Source organism: Anomaloglossus baeobatrachus, chromosome 5 (assembly GCF_048569485.1).
Source record: "Anomaloglossus baeobatrachus isolate aAnoBae1 chromosome 5, aAnoBae1.hap1, whole genome shotgun sequence".
NCBI classification, from domain to species: domain Eukaryota; kingdom Metazoa; phylum Chordata; class Amphibia; order Anura; family Aromobatidae; genus Anomaloglossus; species Anomaloglossus baeobatrachus.
This window is the reverse complement of record NC_134357.1, coordinates 428903107-428922047: the sequence shown is the minus strand read 5'-3', so window position 1 is coordinate 428922047 and position 18941 is coordinate 428903107.

Genomic DNA, 18941 nt, shown 5'->3' with positions numbered 1-18941 from the left:
CGTGGCTGGCCAGAGGACAGGGTAGATGATGAGGAGGAGGAGGAGGAGGAGGACAGCATGTTCAGTCATCGTGTTGGTCAGGATACTGAAGTGATGGCTGTTAAGAGTCTGGCACACATGGCTGACTTTATGGTAAGCTGCCTGTCTCGTGACCCTCGCGTTAAGAACATCTTGGCCGACAATCATTACTGGTTGGTAACACTGTTAGACCCACGCTAAAAGGAGAACTTTATGTCTCTTATTCCCGAGGCGGAGAGGTCAGGCAAAATGCAGCAGTTCCAGAAGGCCATAGTCACGGAAGTAGGCAAAGCATTCCCCTCACAAAACGCTAGCGGCATAGGTCAGGAATCAGTGGACAACCAAGGCGTACAGCCGAGAGGGGCACAAGTCCAATCCGCCAGAGGTAGGGGAACAGTCTTTAAGATGTGGGACAGTTTTCTCAGCCCCTCACATACCACAGCCCCTGAGGTTAGGGGTAGTGCCACAAGAAATCCTAAGTTTGCCCAGATGCTCAAGGAGTACCTTGCAGATCAAACAACTGTACTCCGACATTCCTCTGTGCCTTACAATTAATGTGTATCCAAGCTGGACACGTGGCATGAATTGGCTCTCTACGCCTTGGAAGTCCTGGCCTGCCCTGCCGCTAGCGTTTTGTCAGAGCGTGTTTTTAGTGCCGCAGGTGGAATCATTACAGATAAACGCACCCGCCTGTCAACTGTAAATGCTGACAGGCTGACTCTGATCAAGATGAACAAGGGTTGGATTTGGCCAGACTTCACCACACACACCAACAGCAAATTACAGTGGAATTTAAAGTTTGTAACGGGAATTTGCCATGTACCTCCACTCACCCATGGTAACACACTTCTGGACTTTGGCTACTCGCTGGACTGCTCCTCCTTCTCCTCATGCGCCATCATGGTGACCGTTACAATAGTTAAGCCGTTGTTTCAGGTATACCCCCAGTGGTAAATTTTTTCGCCCATTCTTTCTGAATGGGCATTACAACGACAGGAGACCCGCTCCTTTGCAATGGGAACAATGTTTTGAGGCCCTCATGCACATCTCTATCCAGGGACAATGTGGAGCCTCCCAATTTTTGGCTGCCCTGCCTAAGGGCTATACTACAATAGACCCACTTCCTTACAATGGGCACTTCATGTTTACAGGCCATCATGCACGTCTGTATCCAGGGACAATATGGAGCCTGACGCTGCCACCGACTGCCACACACATGCTGTTTTTAAATGCAAGCACGGACGCAAAAAGAACCTAACTGGTTTTTAGGAGCGACAATTACTGAGAAGTCTGACACTATCAGACACTGCTGACTGACGTGTATTATACACTAGACTTGTGCGTTATATAATAGTTTGTGCAAAACGCGCACCTGTACGCTGCCACCGACTGCCACACACGTGCTGTTTTTAAATGCAACCACGGACGCAATAAGAACCTAACTGGTTTTTAGGAGCAACAATTACTGAGAAGTCTGACACTATCAGACACTGCTGACTGACGTGTATTATACACTAGACTTGTGCGTTATATAATAGTTTGTGCAAAACGCGCACCTGTACGCTGCCACCGACTGCCACACACGTGCTGTTTTTAAATGCAACCACGGACGCAATAAGAACCTAACTGGTTTTTAGGAGCGACAATTACTGAGAAGTCTGACACTATCAGACACTGCTGACTGACGTGTATTATACACTAGACTTGTGCGTTATATAATAGTTTGTGCAAAACGCGCACCTGTACGCTGCCACCGACTGCCACACACGTGCTGTTTTTAAATGCAACCACGGACGCAATAAGAACCTAACTGGTTTTTAGGAGCGACAATTACTGAGAAGTCTGACACTATCAGACACTGCTGACTGACGTGTATTATACACTAGACTTGTGCGTTATATAATAGTTTGTGCAAAACGCGCACCTGTACCCTGCCACCGACTGCCACACACGTGCTGTTTTTAAATGCAAGCACGGACGCAATAAGAACCTAACTGGTTTTTAGGAGCGACAATTACTGAGAAGTCTGACACTATCAGACACTGCTGACTGACGTGTATTATTATACACTAGACTTGTGCGTTATATAATAGTTTGTGCAAAACGCGCACCTGTACCCTGCCACCGACTGCCACACACGTGCTGTTTTTAAATGCAAGCACGGACGCAATAAGAACCTAACTGGTTTTTAGGAGCGACAATTACTGAGAAGTCTGACACTATCAGACACTGCTGACTGACGTGTATTATTATACACTAGACTTGTGCGTTATATAATAGTTTGTGCAAAACGCGCACCTGTACCCTGCCACCGACTGCCACACACGTGCTGTTTTTAAATGCAAGTACGGACGCAATAAGAACCTAACTGGTTTTTCGGAGCGACAATTACTGAGAAGTCTGACACTATCAGACACTGCTGACTGACGTGTATTATACACTAGACTTGTGCGTTATATAATAGTTTGTGCAAAACGCGCACCTGTACGCTGCCACTGACTGCCACACACGTGCTGTTTTTAAATGCAAGCACGGACGCAATAAGAACCTAACTGGTTTTTAGGAGCGACAATTACTGAGAAGTCTGACACTATCTGGACTGTTTTACACTGTGTACACCAGCCCCAGATATGATGAAGGCTGGTATACGGTCACCACTACCCTGCCTGCCTGCCTGCCTGTATACTGCTACAATAGTCCTGACAAGGACTCTTCTGGTTACTAGCCTGTATTCCGACCTGGCTATACCCTGCCTGTATATAGCAACAATAGTCCTGAGAAGGACTCTGCTACTGTACTCCGACCTGGCTATACCCTGCCTGCCTGTATACAACTAGAATAGTCCTGAGAAGGACTTCTGGTCACACTGTTTGCAGCCCTGCTCCGGAACTAACTATAAAGGGCCGCAAAGCTTTCCCTGAATCAGCGACACTCTCCCTGCACTGACTGTCTGGATAGTTGTGAGCAGAGCACAGCGCGCCGGCCGGTATAAAGGCTCGGTCACGCTGTGCAGGCTGGCCAATCACTGCAATTCCACAACTAACAGGGCTGTAGCATTGCAGTGGTCTGCCAGCCAATCCCTGCATGAGGGCTGGCTCTCAAAAGAGCGCCAACATGCAGAAATGAAGACCACGAGTACAGCACGAGTATCGCGAGATTACTCGGTCCCCGCCGAGCAGCCCGAGTACAGCGATACTCGTGCGAGTACCGAGTAGTTACAAGCATGCTCGCTCATCACTATTCAAGACCAATCCAACAAATAAACACATACCACAATACATGTTTTTCTTAAATATAAGCATTCAGCACATTTGTCACAGATGGTTACATCTTGTATTGGAGTGGATATACTTTCGTTTGATGTTGAAGGTTAAGAACTTTTTCCTTCCTGTGAGATTACTCACCTTAATCACAGCTGCAGCATTTTGTCATCATGCTCTTCTGCTATATATACCCACTCCTGGCTTTACTCCATGTTGGTTATAGATACTCTCTATAATGATGGCGAACCTATGGCACGCGTGGCAGACTGGGCACGCAGAGCCCTTTCTGTCGGCACGCATGCTGTCGCCTCATCCCGCCGCTTTGCACTGCTGGCACGTTTGTGCCGACAGTTCAAAGTTGTGTTGGAGGGGAGGAGACATCTCTCCTCGCTCTGACACTCCTCCTCTCCTAGGCTACAGACCTGTTGTCTAGGAGATGGCGGGAGCGTCAGTAAGCGGCGCCGGCGTAATGACGTCTGGTTGCCTCGTGGGAACTGAGGATTGGGTGCTGGAAGGTGAATATGCTTTTTTTTTTTAACTGTATGCAGCTGTGCCAGGATGGGGGAACTGCTGGGATGGAGGAAACTGCCAGGATAAGGGTACATACCAGGATGGAGGAAACTGCCAGAATAGGGATACATATCAGGATGGAAGGAACTGCCAGAATGGGGGAAACAGCCAGGATGGGGGAAACTGCCTGGATGGGGGAAACTGCCAGCATGGGGGAAACTGCCAGGATGGGGGAAACTGCCAAGATGGGGGAAACTGCCAAGATTGGGGAAGCTGCCAAGATGGGGGGAAACTGCCAAGATGGGGCACATACCAGGATGAGGGAAACTTCCAGGATGGGCGTACATGCCAGGATGGGGTACATGCAAGGATGGTGGTACATACCAGGATGGGGTGCTGCCTGGGTGGAGTACACTGCCAGGGTGGGGGACACTGCCAAGGTGCAGAAACATGCCAGGATGGAGGAACATATCAGGATGGGGTAATATATCAGGTGGGGGTGCATGCGAGGATTGGGGTGCATGCCAGGATGGGAGAACATGCCAGGATGGGAGAACATGCCAGGATGGAGGAACATGTCAGGATGGGAGAACATGCCAGGATGGGAGAACTACCAGTATGGGGTACATTTACCAGGATGGGGTACATTTACCAGGATGGGGTACATTTACCAGGATGGGAGAATATGCCAGGATAGGGTACATTTACCAGGATGGGGTACATATACCAGGATGAGGTACATTTACCAGGATGGGGCCATGATGGGGACAAATATACCAGAATGTAGGAAATATACATATATATATATATAAATAAATATATAAATAAATATATATACATATATATATATATATATATATATATCAGGGTGGGGAACATGTTTACCAAGAAGTGGCCCAGGAAGGGGGACATAACTACACAAGTAAGGGGGAGGAGAGCAACTCGTATGTCTTTATGAGATTTCGAGATGTTTGTAAATTTCAGAGGAAAATCTGATTGCATCCCATGCTAAAATTTGTCTGTCTAATATTCTGCATTTTTTTCCATAAAGATCAATCAAACTGCTGTGTCTGGAAAGGGCAGTGGGAGTGGCTGAGCTTCAATGTGTGTTAAGCACGCATGAGCGTGATGCCCCCTGCTGAAGAGAAGAGAAAACTGCAAAGGTAAGTTTAAAATCAATTACCGTAATTATTTGCCATGTTGGCACTTTGGGAAAAAAATTGGGTTTAAGGCTACAGTTTGGGCACTCGGCCTGTGAAAGGTTTGCCATGACTGGCAAAGAGGGTCAGCAAGAGCATTAAGAAGTACACAAAACCAGGGCCAGGAGACAGAAGTAGAAATTATTTTGTTCCCGTAAGCTGTGTGATAACATATTTGCACATTTATAGTTTATCTTACAGAAAATCTGCATGTCTAACTGTGCTATCCTGACTATAAAATCACTCAGTCATAGTCCTCTGCACTAAATGACCTCCGAGGGATCAAGGTAATGCAATTATTATGCCACCCCAGCTTATATTCGCCAGATTGCCTATCTTATTTACAGCTTAGCTTAAAGATTTTCTCCCGTACTGGAGATTGTAATGTTGGGCTTCCTGCACTCTCCCTGTGCTGCACTATTTAAGAAGGACATTCACACCCCATAAAAATGTATGTTGGAGTTTTCACACCTATTAAAAAAAGGATCTGAGGCCGGGAGGCCCTGATGGGTTGGGTTGTTAAGTGGGTAGAAAAGCCAAGCTCTTTACTTTTCCTACCCACTCTGTGGGTTAGAGTGCCACCATAGTTGATGATGGATGTGTCATCTACGAGAGTGCATACAAATCTATTCTGTTTTCCTAGGGCCTGACCAAGCCTGTAGAAAGTTTAGACTCCTTGGTGTGTCGTAAAATTCAGAGCAAAACGCCATAAATCTCGGGAAGCCTGTCAAAAGAAGGCAGTCACTTACCAGCTCACATTCCTCCTGTCTCTTACCCACATCTCAAGTCCAAAAGGCCAAAAGGAAGTGGTGGTATAGAGCCACTTCAGCCTAATGTTTACTTTGAACTTGAGCAGCGCTGTCTGCAGTAAGGCTACGATATTTCACTTTACCTTATGCAAAAAATATTACCTTCATGGTTTCTGATCATGGTAGATAATACTGAGAACACAAGCTGATTTTCTACTTTTTAATCAACCTTTATGATGATAGTAAAAGTATCAATAGTTCCAAATATATTACCGGTTATCCCCTAGTGGACACAGTCAGAAGAGGCCATTGTGCAAGAACAGTATACAGTCCAGTCAAAATACGGTTTGACCCGAAACAAATTCCAAGAAAGGGTTTTATGATTTTTTTTATTACTATTATATGTGGGGGACAACATATTAAAAGTTTTCCAAAAATTGATCACCACAAAGGTCCTAACTATGACGTCATAAGACGATGACAGCCATTGCACTAAAAATAAAAAAAAAATTCCCCATTTCAAAGCTGTAGCTGTAGGTTACAGAAGAGCTTGCATTTTTTATACTATATATTTTCATATAACAATTTTTTATACAAAGTTTTATACTAACTACATGGACAGGCGAGGTCATGACGTCATGACATACATGTACATTTCTAGAAATTATAGAATTAATACACAGTGCATTTTAAGACCTACTTCATCACTGAATAACCGTGTCAGGTCAATAGTCACTATTTTCATCATCAGACACTGCTTCCTCACTCACATTGTCACAATGCCCTTCTTGACATTGTCCGCATACCGTGAACAGGTAAGTCCGTGTCTTTTGCAAGTGCACCGAAGCGTACTACAACCACGAGAACAATTGCAGTGAATTATTTTCAGAAGTGTTTCTGGCGCGGGTGAAGTACCCATCATCACTGGAAGTAGACTGTTGTTCTGCAATTCCATTACCCCATTCAGTAGTGTCCATGGCCTCAGCATTGTCCATCCAAAGCATCACTTGGAGGTACCTCCGAAGGGCATGATACTTAGTTGCAGAGGAGGTCAGTGGCAGTCGTTCAGGCGTAACAAAGATTTTGGCTGAACCAACTTTTTTGCAGAGAGTAGAATACCTCATTGCAGACAGATTGTACCAGGTTTGCCCCCGAACAATGCCACCATCGCTTTACACCCAACGTCTTCAATCTCAGCTATGTTTTTCTTAGGTGTGGAAAACATTTTAGCACAGCTATTTAAGACAGAGTCTCCCTTCAAAACCTTGTGTAAACCGAGTTTTTTTCCAATTCCAAAAACCGCGGAAGTGGTATCGCAACCCGTGAATGCATGCAGGAACAGAAGACTGCTGCAAACATGGTTTCCCAGGAACTTCTTCATAACCTTAATGTCATATACTGTTGCAGGACTCCCTTTATCCGAGTAGAAATAAAGCTTGTTGCCATCGCTGGTTGACGCGTGATGAAGTAACAACACCAAAAGATCTGTATCTTCGCCAATGAGACTAGTACTTTTGTTGGATGACATTGACACTGCTGCCTTAACAATCTTCACATCTGCATCCCCCTCTGATTGTATTACGTGGCAACCTCTGTCATTCATGCTCCGTGAAACGAGATTGATAAAAGACTGTTTGTTCTCCACATTCGAAAGGAAGTCCTCCTTTTTCCCGACAAATTTCGTTCCTTCAGCTTCACTTTGATACTTGTTTGATTTTTGTGCCGTCGCTGATGGGTAATGTCCTTAGTGTTTGGTCCTCCAATACAACAATGTAACCATCAAATACTATCGTAGCCTTACCATAGTGCTTTACTGTGAAAGATGCATAGTCTTCAGCGATTGAACAATATGTCTTTCCTTCTGACCACTTCAGTCGATGGAGAAGAGAACCTCCTTCAAGAACATAATGTTCCACTTCTGGTACATCCTTGAGTACTGCGTCATCTGAACTCTGTTCTTTTATAGCAGCTATCACTTGTGCTTTGTTTGGTTTGCATAAGAGATGTTTTGCCTCAAAGAGGGATTTTGGGTATGGGGAAAGTTCATAGGCCATCACCTCATCAAGGGAAGGATCAGCAGTTTGAGACACCACAAGAAACCTTTGGAACAAAAAAGTGGGAGCTATTGTTTTGTCCTTAGCAACGTCAATTGCCTCACTGGATGCCAGGGTCTTGGCTTTCATTGACCGCTTGTACTACACTGAAAACAGTGATTGACACTCCATTGTTGCCACTATTTCTCTGCCAATGGTAAACAGGTTATGGACATTCACATCCTTATTTGCATTGACACCGGTAATAATGTTGCGAAGAGACACTTCATCACAGAAAGGTGTAAAGGTCTCGAGTTTATCTGCAATTTTCTCCAGGTCTTCACGATCTCTTCTCGTCCTTGACGTTCTTGCCTCCTTGTGTTGTTCATTGGTGACAAAGCTCTGGCGAGTGAAACCCTGCATTGCATCACTGTAGGAAAATAGCACTGACACAGATAGAGTCCACAAGGCCCTCTGATGTTCGGACATTTCACTTCCTCTGGTGAGTCCTCCTGCAGTTTTTAGGGAGCGCATCAGAGCTTGCTCGATGACTAGGTCGCAACCCAGGCCTGCCCAGTACTGATCAGTACATCTTACAACATGCAAGCCATTCATAAATCATTAAATAATAAATATAACAATAGTAGTAATTGTAAAAGAAATATGATAGACACTGAAAGGCGAGTCGCCTTTTAACATTTTACAACTTTGGCGGCCATATTCTTTGACGTCACATTTGGACCCTTTGTGGTAACCCTATCTTGGTAAACTTTTAGTATGTTTTTCCCTACATGTAATACTACCAAAAAACACAATAAAATGCTTTCTTGGAATTTGTTCAGGGTAAAGGATTTTTTTTTCGTATTTTGACTGGACTACTATGGGCCCTTTTTAGTCTAAAAACTGAACTAACTAACTCATCAAACTAACTAACTCATCAAAATTCACAATTCCACCTGATATAGACCCCCAACCTCTTGGGCCCCTGTGCGGCTCCATACGTTGCACCAATAATATGTCCGCCTCAGCAGTTATGACTCTCAAAACCTGTTGGTTCCTTGCCTGACATCTCAAGACTTTATCATGACATGGTTATGATATCATCACCACTTGTGTGACTTCTCAAGACAGCTGAAGTCCTCAGTGTGATCCATGCGACATACAGCAGGTTATTACAAGGTATTTATATTATCAGGGCCAGTTTTAGTTTGTCGGGGCGGAGGATGCTGAAGTTGGGTCTCAGGACAATAAATTTGAAGATAGGGCAGAGTTGCCAACTTTACTTATTATTTTTTTCTGAACAGCTCATCAAAAAATCACAGACTGGCAATATTCTTTACGGGCACATTGCAAAACTATAATAAATCCTTAGGGTTATAATTGATCCATGTCTACAGAGTATAATTCGGATATGAAAACATCAGCTGCATTCACTGTGAACTGTAAAATTATGATAATTATAGTCAAAATAATCTAAAGTATCTTTAGGCTCAAAGAAAGTTACGGGTGCCTCAAATTTTTTTTTACAGACAAGGCAATAAAGTGCCCAATTTTTACTGAGAATCCAGGAATTTTTGGATGGTTGGCAACTCTCTGGTCAGTCCTATCCCACTTCTGGGACAACATCTGATTCTAAGGGTACCGTCTCACTAAACGACGTACCAGCGATTCCGACCATGATATGACCTGGTCAGGATCGCTGGTGCGTCGCTACATGGTCGCTGGTGAGCTGTCAATCAGACAGATCTCACCAGCGACCAGTGACCAACCCCCAGCCACCAGCGACGCGTGGAAGCGATGCTGCACTTGGTAACTAAGGTAAATATCGAGTAACTAAGCAAAATGCTTTGCTTGGTTACCCGATATTTACCTTGGTTACCAGCGCACACCGCTTAGCACTGGCTCCCTGCACTCGTAGCCAGGGTACACATCGTGTTAATAAGCAAACCGCTTTGCTTATTTACCCGATGTGTACTCTGGCTACGTGTGCAGGGAGCAGGGAGCCGGCACTGGCGGCCTGAGAGCGGCGGACGCTAGTAACCAAGGTAAGTATCAGGTAACAAAGCTAAGCACTTCTCTTAGTTGCCTGATGTGTACCTTGGTTACCAGCGTCCGTAGCTTCCAGACGCCGGCTCCCTGCACATTCAGATTGTTGCTCTCTTGCTGTCAAACACAGCGATGTGTGCTTCACAGCGGGAGAGCAACGAGGAAAAAATGAACCAGCACTGTGTATAACAAGCAGCGATTTCACAGCAGGGGCCAGATCGCTGCTTAGTGTCACACACAGCGAGATCGCTAATGAGGTCAGTGGTGTATCACAAAAACCGTGACTCAGCAGCGATCTCGCTATGTGAGAAGTACCCCTAAGAAAGAAAAAATAGGACCTGCACACCTTTAGTATTGAATTAACGTACAGGTGCACAAATCTGCTATGTGGCCAATATAAAGACACATATAAATATGGTACACTGAGATTAATGAGTATATCAAATATTGCTATAAATGCTAAAAAAAGTAAGGTTACTTAGCAATTTTTGATCAAAGTGCCACAGATCGGATTTGTGCACCTGCTCATTAGTTCAATACAAAACATTTACGGGTCCTATTTTTTGTTTGTTGTAGTACATACAGTGCCTACAAGTAGTATTCAACCCCCTGCAGATTTAGCAGGTTTACACATTCGGAATTAACTTGGCATTGTGACATTTGGACTGTAGATCAGCCTGGAAGTGTGAAATGCACTGCAGCAAAAAAGAATGTTATTTCTTTTTTTTTTTTTTTTTTTTTTTTTTTTATATTGTGAAAAGTTTATTCAGAGTGTCATTTATTATTCAAAGCCGTAATCCATCAAAATTCTGTTTGGTTCCCCTAAAGTATTAAGAAGTATTTCAGGCACAAAGAACAATGAGCTTCACATGTTTGGATTAATTATCTCTTTTTCCAGCCTTTTCTGACTAATTAAGACCCTCCCCAAACTTGTGAACAGCACTCATACTTGGTCAACATGGGAAAGACAAAGGAGCATTCCAAGGCCATCAGAGACAAGATCGTGGAGGGTCACAAGGCTGGCAAGGGGTACAAAACCCTTTCCAAGGAGTTGGGCCTACCTGTCTCCACTGTTGGGAGCATCATCCGGAAGTGGAAGGCTTATGGAACTACTGTTAGCCTTCCACGGCCTGGACAGCCTTTGAAAGTTTCCACCCGTGCCGAGGCCAGGCTTGTCCGAAGAGTCAAGGCTAACCCAAGGACAACAAGGAAGGAGCTCCGGGAAGATCTCATGGCAGTGGGGACATTGGTTTCAGTCAATACCATAAGTAACGTACTCCACCGCAATGGTCTCCGTTCCAGACGAGCCCGTAAGGTACCTTTACTTTCAAAGCGTCATGTCAAGGCTCGTCTACAGTTTGCTCATGATCACTTGGAGGACTCTGAGGCAGACTGGTTCAAGGTTCTCTGGTCTGATGAGACCAAGATCAAGATCTTTGGTGCCAACCACACACGTGACGTTTGGAGACTGGATGGCACTGCATACGACCCCAAAAATACCATCCCTACAGTCAAGCATGGTGGTGGCAGCATCATGCTGTAGGGCTGTTTCTCAGCCAAGGGACCTGGCCATCTGGTCCGCATCCATGGGAAGATGGATACCACGGCCTACCTGGAGATTTTGGCCAAGAACCTCCGCTCCTCCATCAAGGATCTTAAGATGGGTCGTCATTTCATCTTCCAATAAGACAGCGACCCAAAGCACAAGCCAAGAAAACCAAGGCCTGGTTCAAGAGGGAAAAAATCAAGGTGTTGCAGTGGCCTAGTCAGTCTCCTGACCTTAACCCAATTGAAAACTTGTGGAAGGAGCTCAAGATTAAAGTCCACATGAGACACCCAAAGAACCTAGATAACTTGGAGAAGATCTGCATGGAGGAGTGGGCCAAGATAACTCCACAGACCTGTGCCGGCCTGAACAGGTCTTATAAAAGACGATTATTAGCTGTAATAGCAATCAAGGGTTATTCCACAAAATATTAAACCTAGGGGTTGAATAATAATTGACCCACACTTTTATGTTGAAAATTTATTAAAATTTAACTGAGCAACATAACTTGTTGGTTTGTAAGATTTATGCATGTGTTAATAAATCCTGCTCTTGTTTGAAGTTTGCAGGCTCTAACTTATTTGCATCTTATCAAACCTGCTAAATCTGCAGGGGGTTGAATACTACTTGTAGGCACTGTATTGGGTTGTGTGCCCCCCTCCAGCGCTCAGCAACCTTATTAAATACAATACTCACACACAGAGTTTTCATTGTAAGCTTTTCCTGGTTCACCTATCACTCCCTGTTCACAAGAGGCAGTTTCCACACATATAGAGGTAAGACAATAGTAGTTAGGGATCATTCATATTATAAGGTACACCTTTACATAGTTGGATGGCTTTCACGCTTTCAAAAATTGCTAATTAAATAACCTACATTTTTTAACATTTATAGCAATATGTACCGTATTTATTATCATAGTATGCTGCTGTGATGCCCTGGACTATTCGGGTGGTCACAGGGTTCTGCACAATCTGCCCTCCCGTGCAGGGCTCAAACCCCAGTGGTTCTGGGTCTCCATCCTGCAGTACTGCCTCCACCAGCATTCACAAATCCTAGATACACTTTGCACCACACCTGTCAGGCACACCAATGGGCTGCTTAAGCAGGAATAGGGCCGCCCACCTAGGGGTCAGACAGGGAGGTGGGAGGTGTCAAGTTAGTTGAGTGGTACCCCTCGAGTTGTGAGGAGCTCTGAGGAAGCTGGGAGTTGTAGCTCCCAGGGGAGAAGAAGACTAGGTCGCAGACGGTGGTCTAGACCTAGAGGAGTTGGACCCCCAGTCGCAGGGGATTGAGGCTAGGTGCCTGGAACCCGTCAAGGAGGACGGTCAGCAGCGTGGTCCTATCACCAGTGTGGGACCGAAGGCATGTCGGGGTACAAGGACCCTTGGTTGGGGAGAAGCTTCAGGTGACCCGGCAATTAACCTGTGGAGGACAGGGCCTTTATAGACTGTTCCCACAAAGCTCAGAGATCAGGGGCACTAGCACAACGAGGGGGATAGGGCTTTCCTAGCAAGCGGCCCACTGAAATCCCAAACGTGAGCTCCTGAGAACAGGCTCCTTTACTTAGACATAGTGGGGAGCGGGGCCCGGAAAGCTCCAAGCTACCGGGCCACAACGGACAATCTAAATTTTTGTGCCAAGAGGCAGGTCACGGACCACCAGGCCTTGCTGCAGGGGACGGGACCCAGACAAGCTCCCCTCAATAGACAGCGGCAGTCAGAGACTTTGTTTACCCCGTTGTCAGCGTCTGCTTCATTGCTGAGTGAGTACCCGACTGACCCCTGCACTGCATCCCCGCATCATCATCCAGTGCCTCGGAGCCTACCCCTACCCGTGGAGGGTAACGTCATCTGGCTGCCCCACTCCATCACCCCGAGTACTCCCAACGGCAGCAGCGGTACTCTCAATTACCGTACACCATGGGTGGCATCACAAACTATATTTATCCCCTGTAAATAATCCCCTTTTTCATTTGAGCATGGCCCCTAGCCCCCGGGTCCGGAGACCCTTGAGCCACGAGTAATCACCATCCCCGGAGCCAAGCGGTTTGATCCTCCGCAGGGGCGGCACACTGCCGCACCATGGTTATAATCATCTGATTCTAATCACCGACAGATATAGAAGAGGTGGCTTTGCTTGTTCATGGCCGGCCATTTAAACTAAAAACTTTGTAAATTATGGAGTCCTAATAGGAATAAATATTGGTTACTTTTGCCGTATTACTGATTATTAGTGATGGGCGAGCACTAAAATGCTCAACTGCTCGGTATTCGTATTGAACATGTCGGATGCTCGGATGGGCTTGACTCGAGCCTCGAGTATGATGGCAGTCAATGGAAACTCAATCATTTTTCCAGAAGACTCTAACAAGGGGGCCGGGGAGGAAGTAAAATCGCTGAAATGGATTGAACCAGCTCTCAAATGGAATGGGAACAGTGTGGAGAAGATCTCTGGATGGACACATCTCTGACTCCCAGATCACTGCTGAAAACAATGTCAGAGTATTACTCCACTTTTATGGACTGACAATAAAACATAGAAAACTGAAGGTAGTCACCGGTAAACGTAATTTTAACATTTTACTATATTATGTGGGATGTGGTGTGTGTGACATGGTCAGACACATGCTGTTTAATCTATGAAGGAGGGATTCAAACTCACAAAACCTATCCGGACAATGCAAGAACTGCCAAAAATTAGAAAGAAGAGGGACTCGATACACCCTGTATTAGACATAAAAGAGGGCCTCATACATATTTATTAGGCAGTGGGACTCTTAGGGGTACTTTGCACACAGAGATAAATCTGCGGCAGATCTGTGGTTGCAGTGAAATTGTGGACAATCAGTGCCAGGTTTGTGGCTGTGTACAAATGGAATAATATGTCCACAATTTCACTGCAACCACAGATCTGCCAAAGATTTATCTGTGTGTGCAAAGTAGCCCTTAGACTAATAAATTCTATGCACTAAGTGCAAGGGCTGATAAAAATTACAAGGAGGGAGTGCAATACACCCTTGAAGACACGTAGAGGAGGGCCTCAAAATTAATTTTTTTTACCATTGTTAAGGAGTGGGCTTCCTGGACTGGTAAAGCCTACAAACGTATTGCAATGACTTAAAAAATATTTACCTCTGGGGGTATACATCTGTATATAGTTGAAACCAGACACATATGCATGTTTTTCTCACTATCTGACATGAAATCAGAATAAACCTTTCCAGTTTTAGATCAATTAGGAACCACAATTATTTATATTTGCCAAATGCCAGAATATTAAGAGAGAGAGAATGTTTTAAGGCATTTTTATTACTTTTTGCACAGTCAAAAGTTTACATACATTTCATTAGTATTTGGTACCATTGCCCTTAAACTGTTTGACTAGGGTTAAACGTTTTGGATATTCTTCCACAAGCTTCTCACAATCGTTGGTAGGAATTTGGGCCCTTTCCTCCTGACAGAATTGGTGTAACTGAGTCATGTTTGTAGGTCGCAAGGTTCGCACCTGTCTTCTCAGCTTTGTTCATAAATTTTCAATAGGATTGCGATCCGGACTTTGTGATGGCCACTCCAAAATATTGATTTTGTTATCCTTAAGCCACTTTGGAACCAGTTGGTAGTATGCTTCGGGTCATTGTCCATTTGGAAGACCCATTTCTGCACAAGCTTTAAGTTCTTGACTGATGTCTTGAGTAGGGATGGGCGAACCCGAACTGTAAAGTTCAGGGTCCGTACCAAACACAGGGTGTTCGTGCACACAATCCCAAACACGAACTTTCCTTGGAAGCTGGTGTTACAGTTTGGGTCCAGTTCGGGTCCAGGGGCTGGAAAAAAGAAGTACATTATTAAAAATCATTATGATCATACTTTACAGGTCCTGCGACGCATACTGCAAACTCTGCCCCCTGGCCACTTTCGCGTATGTCCAATCATTGCTGTGCCACCCGGTAACCAGCACTGAGTTACAGGACCTTTGTGACATCATACCCATGTGACCAGTCACGTGTGAATATTGTATTATCTCATTGGCTACAGACTGGTCACATGACTATGACGTCATGCAAGGTCCTGCAGTGTCAGTGTCTCAGTGCTTGCCGGTACGCAGTGCTCGCCCGAGCATCTCAGTACTCGATATACTCGGCGACCAACGAATACCCGCGAGATGCTCGGACACATTCTTGGCTCCCCCTCCCTGCATGTTGGCGCTTTTTACAGGGATTGGCTGCCACACACTAATGCCACAGCCGTGATGCCAGTGTCGCATCTCATCACGGTGCACAATCTCCTGACAGCAGCGGGTCAGCTGCATTTATTTCCATGCAGCTGAGGCGCTGCTGTCGAAGAGTGGGGTGATGCAATGCGAGACGCTAGTGTAATCATCCCCTCACTATCAGCCTGCTTCATTGTTCTGTGCAGAGTGATGTAATCTCAATTGAGATTTGATGTTCTTTGCCAGTCTGTCCTGAGGAAGGGAGCAGAGTCTCCCGAAACGCGTTGACCTGTGATAAAATAAACCAACATTAATCTCCAACCTTCATGATCTGTTGGTCATTGGCGCGGCTTGACACCCAGCTCTATTACTCTCTGTTATCTGCCCACATGGGGACCGCTGCCGTGGCTTGGAGTTACATGCTGTTATAGGTGTTGTGACTTGCACAACCCCTATAGGTGAGTAGGATTATCCCCTTCCTAATACCCCCCCCCCATACTGGGGTAAGACCCTATTGCGCTCCTTTTTCCACAGTTTTTTCTTTTTTTCTTTTGTATAGACTTTGTCTGTGCACAGTGATGAACTAGAGTTGACATTGCTGTCCCAGTGGATTACGTTGGACTAAGGATTTTTTATTATAAAAATGGAGTCTCAAATTTTTTTTGTTTTATTTCTAATAAAAAAAAATTCTCTGTGTTGTGTTTTTTTTTACTGTTTCCTAGAAATTCATGGTGGCCATGTCTAATTTGTCGTGACACCATGAATTTCGGGCTTAGTTCCATCTGAGAATACAAAGCTAGTATTAACCCTTTTATTACCCAGTGAGCCACCTGGCACCAGGGCCGCTGGACAAGTCGGGTAGCGCACTGGCGCTAAGAAACAGTGCGCCTTTTCCGAGGGCGGCGGCAGGCTGCCGAGAATCCCAGTCCCGAGCTGCCTGGCTTTACCTGACTGGCGATCAAATTATGGCAAGAGCCCACGCATTTTTTTTAATAAGCTTCCCTGTATTTTGATCTCCACAAGGTAAATCAGGCAGTGGGGGCTGGGGGTGGCAGCCCCTAGCAGTCTGCTTTATCTGCACTCAGAATCAAAAATACTGCGGAGCGCTACGTCATTTTTTTTTTTAATGATTTATTTCTTTTACAGTACTGTGATGTCAGGCAATCACAGACCCACCACACAGAATGTGTGGGCTCCCGCTGCATTTTCTATTACTAGCTAAGGGTAGTCCAAGCAGCTACTGGCTGCTAACCCCCACTGCTTGGTGTTACCTTCACTGGCAATGGAAAATCCAGGGAATCCCTTTTTTTAAAAAAAAAAAATTGCCAAAAAACTAAAAAAAAAAAATGACGTGGGCTTCGCCATATTTTTGTATGCTAGCCAGGTAGAGCAGGCAGGTATGGGCTGCCCCCAACCCCCAGCTGCCTATTTGTACCCAGCTGGGAACCAAAATTATAGGGAAGAACGTTTAATTATTTCATGAATTTCATGAAATAATTAAAAAAAGAAACGATGTGGGTTTCGCCCAATTTATGTCTCCAGCCAGATACAACTAGGCAGCTGGGGATTGCAATCCACAGAGCAGGTTGGCCCAAGCTTTCTTGGCACCTCCGCTGTGAATTGCAGTCCACAGCCGCCCCAGAAAATGTCGCTTTCATAGAAGCGCCATCTTCTGGCGCTGTATTCAACTCTACCAGTGGCCCTGATTCCGGGTGGCAAGCTGGGTAATAAGGGGTTAATATCAGCTTTGGTTTACCAGCTGGTATTGAGCCCAAGATTCTTAATGTCAGGCCAAGTTTGACCTGGCCATTAAGAATCTCCAATAAAGGGTTAAAAAAACACACCACACAGAGAAAAAATACTTTATTAGAAATAAATACACAGACACATTAGGGACTCCATCCTTATTATTCCCTCTCACTCCTCCACGATCCTGGTCTTCTTTCTTCTTCAACCGATGCAGCTCTGCTATATCAGAATGGTTTAGCAGGCCGAGTAGATGGGTTCCTGCTCTAGGGACCTGTTTACCCGTGTGGGCTTGGTCTACTGGTAGTCTCCTTACTGAGCCACCTCTTCACTAGGTGGATTTCAGGCAGCACCACTGGGTAGCCGCTCTCCCCCGCCAGCAGCCACTACAGGTGCAGAGTCTGACAGGGTTCTGCTCCTCTACTCTACCCTTCAGACGCGGCTCCTCCACTCCTACTCCTCTGACTGCCACTGCACAACTCTTTGTCTCCAGTCCCACTACCAACCACTAGCTGGGATGCGAGGGCCACGCCCCCTCCCTGGGTCTGCGCAGGGATCCCCTCTAAGCTGTGTGTGTATTCCTGGTTACTTAGTGTCTGTGTGTCCACACCCTAGCCAGCCTTTGAGATTACCTGTTTTGTACTAACCCAGCATGGGTGCAGTACTCAGTGGTGCCTGACCAGGACAGGGGCACCACACAATACTCTGAGGCGACTGAAGCCTCATGGGCGCCACACATGGACCTTGGCGCGCTTTCACTTTATTGTTGTCTACAACGGGAGTGGTCTTTTTTTTAGACCTTTGCCATTGTCTGCCATCTTAATACCTATGCCCGTCGCCATCTTCGACCACAGAACTTTTGCAGTTTTCACTGTGGATCAAGCCTTCCCTGCTTTACACTGATTTTCCTGAAGCAACGCCCGATCCTGCCGACTATGCCACTTTTTGTAAGATGCCAGAGAGCGGTAGTCATGGGTGAGGCCATATTATTGAACCCTGGCACTTCACATTGAAAATGATCGTTGGTTGTTTGTGTTGATGTGAGCGCGGTGCTTTACACAGGTTATTTGTATTTTGTTGCCATCTTACAAGTTTGTGCACTCAGGGTCGGCCACAAATGAATCATGGGACACCCAAAGATCTTCTTCAAAACTTACTTTACTGAACAGTCTTTTCAACAAATGGTAGTAGACCTCATGCGCTAAGACATTCTTGCCTTCCTTCTTTCCTAGGTTACAACTCACTTCAGGACTTTCTTTTGGTTCCCAGCTGATCTATCTCCATTTAAGTCTGTCCTTTATACTCTGACCCTCTGGCTTAGATCTGCGGTTTTTAACAGACTTGTTACTTCTTCCCACAGCCCAAGTCCATGTCCGTATCCCCCATTGGAGGAAAAATGGATGCTCACCCTGTCATCAAATACGAGTTGGATATTCAGGAGTTAACAATGAGATATCTGGTAACGCCTTGCACCTTAGCCAGCATTCCGCTCTCTACTCAGTCAGAAACCATCTCTGAATTACAAGATGAAGTCTGTCCTTTTTCATAGCACTAGCTCCTCCATCCAAGGGCTAGGCCCAACTGCCAAATGTCACATGCCCTGCAGTCTATTGGCAGGC